Source organism: Schistocerca americana, chromosome 1, assembly GCF_021461395.2.
Source record: "Schistocerca americana isolate TAMUIC-IGC-003095 chromosome 1, iqSchAmer2.1, whole genome shotgun sequence".
Classification (NCBI taxonomy): Eukaryota; Metazoa; Arthropoda; class Insecta; order Orthoptera; family Acrididae; genus Schistocerca; species Schistocerca americana.
The window spans coordinates 497,111,869-497,117,868 of record NC_060119.1 but is presented as its reverse complement, the minus strand read 5'-3'; positions in this window follow the sequence as shown (position 1 = coordinate 497,117,868).

Genomic DNA, 6,000 nt, shown 5'->3' with positions numbered 1-6,000 from the left:
TTATGCGTGACATTTAAATTTATTACTTCTTTGTTACTAAGTACACTCGTAACGTATTTAACTGGCAGTATCCGCTGACTGTATCCACATTATTGTGCGACACATAGTTCAAGAGATATGAGATCTGCTCAAAAAATTCCAGAACATTCGTAATTTCGCGTCAATGGTGCCTTGGAGTGAAATGCGGTTGGCATCCCTGCGCACGCCTGTGTTTAATGTGTGACTGCCGGAAGTTTCATAGTTTTATGTCTGTTAGTTATTGTTCTAAATCAAATGTGTGTGAATCCCTAAGGGACCAAACGGCTGAGGTCATCGGTCCCTAGACTTACACACTACTTAAACTAACTTATGCTAAGAACAACGCACACACCCATGCCCGAGGGAGGACTCTAACCTCCGGCGGGAGGGGATGCGCAATGCGTGATATGGCGCCTCAAACCACGCAGTCTGGAACCGCAAGACCGCTACGGTCGCAGGTTCGAATCCTGCCTCGGGCATGGATGTTTGTGATGTCCTTAGGTTAGTTAGGTTTAACTAGTTCTAAGTTCTAGGGGACTAATGACCTCAGCAGTTGAGTCCCATAGTGCTCAGAGCCATTTGACCCATTTCAAACCACGCGTCCACACTGCGCGGCTGTTATTGTTCAGTGGCGTATTGAGCAGAACGTTTTTTCGCATTCTTTGCGAATTTCGAGATGGAAGAGCAAGAGGATCAATGTGTCGTCATTAAATTTAGCGTTAAACTGAAGTAAACCTTACAAAGACATAACAAATGATGATAGTTGCCTACGATGATGGGTTCTTACGTTCTACTCGGTGTTACGAATGGTTCACACGGTTTAAAAGTGATAGGACGGAAGTTATAGGTGATCGTCGTTCAGGACACCCTTCGACGTCTACCCACGACGCCCATCTCAGGAAAGTCAACGAAATTGTGCAACCCAACCGCAGACTGACTGTCCGAGAGACTTCAGAATAATATAACATTTCAGTTGGATCATGTCTTGTAATCCTGATATAGCATCTTGGAATACATCGTGTTGCCGTCAAGTTCGTCCCAAGGCTCATGAGGCAAGACCAGAAAGACCTTCGCCTCACAGTCTGTGAAGAGCTTTTCGATCGCGCAAATAAGCACGTGATGTTCCTTAAGAGAATCATAACTGGTGATAAGACGTGGGTCTACAGTTATGATCTCGAGAACAAGGTTCAATCTTCTCAACGGGTCGGAAAAAGTTTTCCAAGATCAAAATAGGTCGTTAGGTCAGGTCAGATGCCAAAACCATGCTGATGGTTTTCTCTGACTTTAAAAGATCAGTTCATCAAAAATTCGTGTGACAGGGACAAAATGTTAACCGGTGGTGCTATGGGGATATGACGTCTGCGAGAAAACGTGTGAAGCCTGATATGTGGCGAGACAATTCATGACTCTTGCATCTCGATACCACACGCGCTCATTCATTCCTGTTGTTGCGTGACTATTAAACAAAAAACCAAATCACTGAGTTGCCTCATCCTCCGTATTCTCCAGAACTGCCCCCTGTAGACTCTTTTTTATTTCCAAAATTCAAAACCCTGTTGAAAGGACGAGGATTTGCAACGAAAGACGAGATAAAAGAAAATTCGGCGCGTTGTCACGGTACGCGTGGTTCACCCCCGTCGGAGGTTCGAGACCTCCCTCGGCCATGGGTGTGTGTGTTGTCCTTAACGTAAGTTAGTTTAAGATTACGTAGTGAGTCGCAATAGTAAAGAATCAATGTGCTAAAGCTTCATATGAGATGCGGTATTTTATTACGTATCTCAGTGTTTGTGACATTATAAGAGGTCTGTTAAAAAAATTCCGCAACTTTGTACACAAAATTTTCCTACGTTTATCTTTTACTCGTTGTGCGTGGTCTCCTTCTAGGTACTCTCCTCCACTGATGACTTCAGCTGATTGGTCCCATAGTAACTTACCACCACCAAAAGAAAATTCGCAGCATCTTGGCACGATCCAGCAAGAGGCGTTCCAAGGCTGCTTCTGGAAGTAGAAACGTGTTTGGAGAGGTGTTATCAATTTTGGAGGAGAGTATTTAGAAGGGGACCATGCAAAAAAGGTAAAAGGTAAAAGTAGGAAAATTTGGTGGACGAAGTTCCCGAATTTTTTGAACAGACCTCTTATAACGTCATAAACACTGAGATACGTAAAAAAAATTGCCGCATCTTACATGAAGTTTCTTTTACATTTATTCTTTACCATTGCGACACTCTTACAGTCGAGTCAGCTTAAGCAAATTCCTGATCCCGGCGGCGCTTTTGTTAGCTTTCAACTGTGGAGCGCAAACGGCTTTAGGCGAAAACCGTAGCCGAGTTGTGAAGAGCCGTTGCCATAGAGATATTTGCACAATCGCGTTGTAGACACGCGAAGCAGCTGCCCCAGCGTATAGAAACTGTCCAGAATCATGTTTCTTGAACTGAATACTGTACTTATATACGTGAACATTACGTATATTTTTTTCTGTGAGTGTTTCATGACTTCGAAGGTGTTATCACGAATACATGGATATTAATTTTTTTCTGTGTTTCCCTACGAACACAGCTCACTCATTGTGTACGTTTGTGATAGGAAACTGGTAAAATTGACGCCCGGCTGTGCCGGGTGTGTCAACTAGCGTAGAAATAAATAGTTAGTGGTAGAATGCAGACCAAGTCTTTTTCAAATTATGTAAGCATCATAAACAAAATTTAAAAAACAACAACGCTGCTTTTCTTTAACATCTTGACTAAACGGTGAAAAGTTTGAAAAAAAATCTGTATCAGGGGAAAATGGAAGGAACTGCTTCGTATCGTTTAGGAGTCAATAAGACAATGCGTACAACAAATTTTGTATTCTTCCCTCAAGTTATTTTATTTGTGAAAACATCAGCTCACTTTCAGTTACATTAATTCATTTGCAAGAAGCAATACAAAAATTTTGTCATTCTTTCTTTTTTAAAATTAAATAATTTTTTTTTCAAGCGGGAGTTGTCCCTCTACAAGTGCAGCAAAAAGCTGCAGGCTTCTGCTGCCGCTTTTTTTCTGATATGTGAAACTGGTTTGTGTCTTCGGGTACATAAGACCAAATACTGTGAGATATTTGCAGGAAATCAGATACATATATATACAGATACATAATGTCACATACACACATTTAGTAGTAGTAGTAGGAGGGGGCTGAATCGACGTGCACCTTTCAAAAATATTCACAGTTCAGCTTATGACTCAAGCCCATATTGGTCTTCTCATTAAATTCGTAATTACTATTATTATATAATATATAGCATACGTATAATACAAGTTAATTATAATATGTATAGTATGTACATGACAGAAACTCTTTTTCAAATAATTCAGTAGTCTGTGAAAGCTGCAGTGTTAATCTTCCATGCAAAGCGTATCTCTTTGGCAGAGATATGTTAGCCCATCACGCACCCTTGCTCGCCCAGTTGCCTAGACTGCCATGTGAAACTTCCAGAATCACTTCCGACAGCAAAACCTCTCTCTCCTCTCTTCCACCTCAACAGCATCCATGAGGTCAGCTGCTAAACTACACAAGCCTTTCATTCTTTCTTGCACACGACACTGCGATTTCGTGAAAAGGGCACTATTCGCCTAGCGAACGTCTTTTATGTGAAATACTAAACCAATGATAATGTCTTAGTTGAAAAGTTACTTTAGCTGTACACTACTATTCGGTCAGGTATTAACCCAGGATGTTTCACTGATGTAATAATTTAGTTTTGGGAGAAATGTGCTCGACTGGCTGAGGATCTGAAGAGACTATTTCATAAGAACTTGAGTCACGTAAGGACATTATTATTCAAGTCAGTCACAAGAAATTTAAATTTCGTCTGCGTTCGTTACGTCGAACGACAAAAAAGTGTAACTTCTTAAATTGTTAGCTGAGAAGTAATGGTGGAAATGAACAGTGGTCAAATCTACTACCAGCGGTGTATTTTTTATCACATCAGCTCCACTAAGTTACGTCCTTTGCTTCTGTAATTATCGACAGGTATAGCTCTTTCGGCGACAACACAGTAAACACGGAAAAGTTGCGTCACATCACATTGTTTAAGCTTCACTTTCGATACAGGAATCTCATTTTAATGCCTAATACGGTAGTGTGGAATCTAAGCATTGCGTTCTACGCAACAACTCAATATTTTTGTTTCGTGCTTACACCACCATGGTTTCTTTAGCTGCCTATTTACGCTTCAAAGCACGACTCAGATCTTGGATCTGCCAACATCTCCCTCCTACTTTTCGAAGACGGTTATGAAACCAACGCAGCACACATGTCGTTTCCTAACAGTCCTGTTCTCGTCTGACCAAGAGATTTACTCTCTCTAAATACTTCACCCAGTGAACTTTAATTTAGTCCTGAAACTTGTAGCGGTAGAAGAATTTCATAGCGCATTTTGGTCATTTTTATAGTCAATAAGAATGTGTGGTATCAATAGCTGTCCTTCCTGATTGTGACGTAAAGTAACGTATAAAGCTGTACATTAACAAAAACGTCTCCATCAGTGATTAACTTCTCGTGGTTTGCACCAACAATCATGTAAAATTTTTGGAAGGACATTATATTCTCTGTTAAATGTGGAGACTATTTATTTCACAATTACAATTTCGGCCTTGAGACCATTATCAATCGTACCTTAAGAGCATTATCAAACGTACTGCAAAAGATTTTGCTTCAACACCTGTCAGGCTTTAAAATCCCATCCGATATGTATAAACGTGATCGTTTTTCTCCGTTTATTGTTATTTCATCCACTGATTGCCCACCCTTCCGCCCATATGGGGCGAGGGGTGGGCTGTCAGTGGTACTATATTCCGCTCATCAGCCATGAGAGTTTTTTAAGAAATATATAACAGACGTGAAGAAAAAACACATTAGGGCTGTTTTTTTAATTTAAAATCAAAGACTGACGTCTAGGAAACGAAAATGTATCCATTTTAAAACCACATGGCAAAATGATGAAATTCTTCGGAGAAAAAGCACTGAAGCACTGCACTGAAAAAGCTGAAGGACCTGCACTGTGAGTTATCTCTGAAGGAGAGAATATGTTCCTCAAGATTGAGACGTGTGGGCAGAAACGATAGGGGTCTGTCAGGCCGGAAAATTATAGATATGCAGGTGGGTGGGTAGAGGGAAAACAGGAGGTGGAAAATACATGTAGTGGGGAGGTGTTTGGTGTGTGGACAAGGTAGTGGTAAGAAGAGGAAAAGGGCGGGGATGAATACAAAGGGAAAGGGAGAAAGGAGCCATGATGTAGAGCTGGATAGTTGGGAAAGAGGTAAAGATTATATCAGGATAAATTTCCCAGTGGATCTCATTTTCCGGGAGGGGGTTGGTTGATGTTGCGTTTGGAGAAGATATGTAGTCTATCGGACGGTGGGACGTGTTGATAAAGGCGCGGCAGCATAGCAGGGTTGCTGATCAGAAGGTACACAATGTCGGTTATAGCTTGCGAATAGAATAGGAATGCAGAGGTGTTCAATGTGGATGCGGAGTGGTGGAAATTTGATGCGATAGTAGAGCATCCATGTGGAGGAAGTTAAACAGAGGTGGAAGACAAGACAGAGAGCATGGTGTTCGAGGATTTGAAGGGAACTTTGGCGGGATGCAGATCCATGTAACATTTGCATAGCAGAGGATAGATCGGATCGAGTTTTTATAAGTGTAGAGAATTGTTGGAGAGGTTGTAATCCGCAAGTTTGGCCTGTTAGAAGTTTTCGTAGTTTTAGTATGTTGTGGGCTTTCAGTTGGATGGCTAGTAAATGAGGTTTCCTTGTCAGTTACCGGTCGAGTAGCCTATCAGCCCAAGATATTTCAGTGTGTTGGTTAACTACTGGCTGAGTTTTACAGGGTTTACCTTACGAAGCCCTTGTTTACCCCAGGAGTCAAACTGATTGAGGCGAATTTGGAGCGATCTTCGCGATTTCTTTAGTTTAGGGTAGAGGGCAAGAAAAGCAGTGTTAT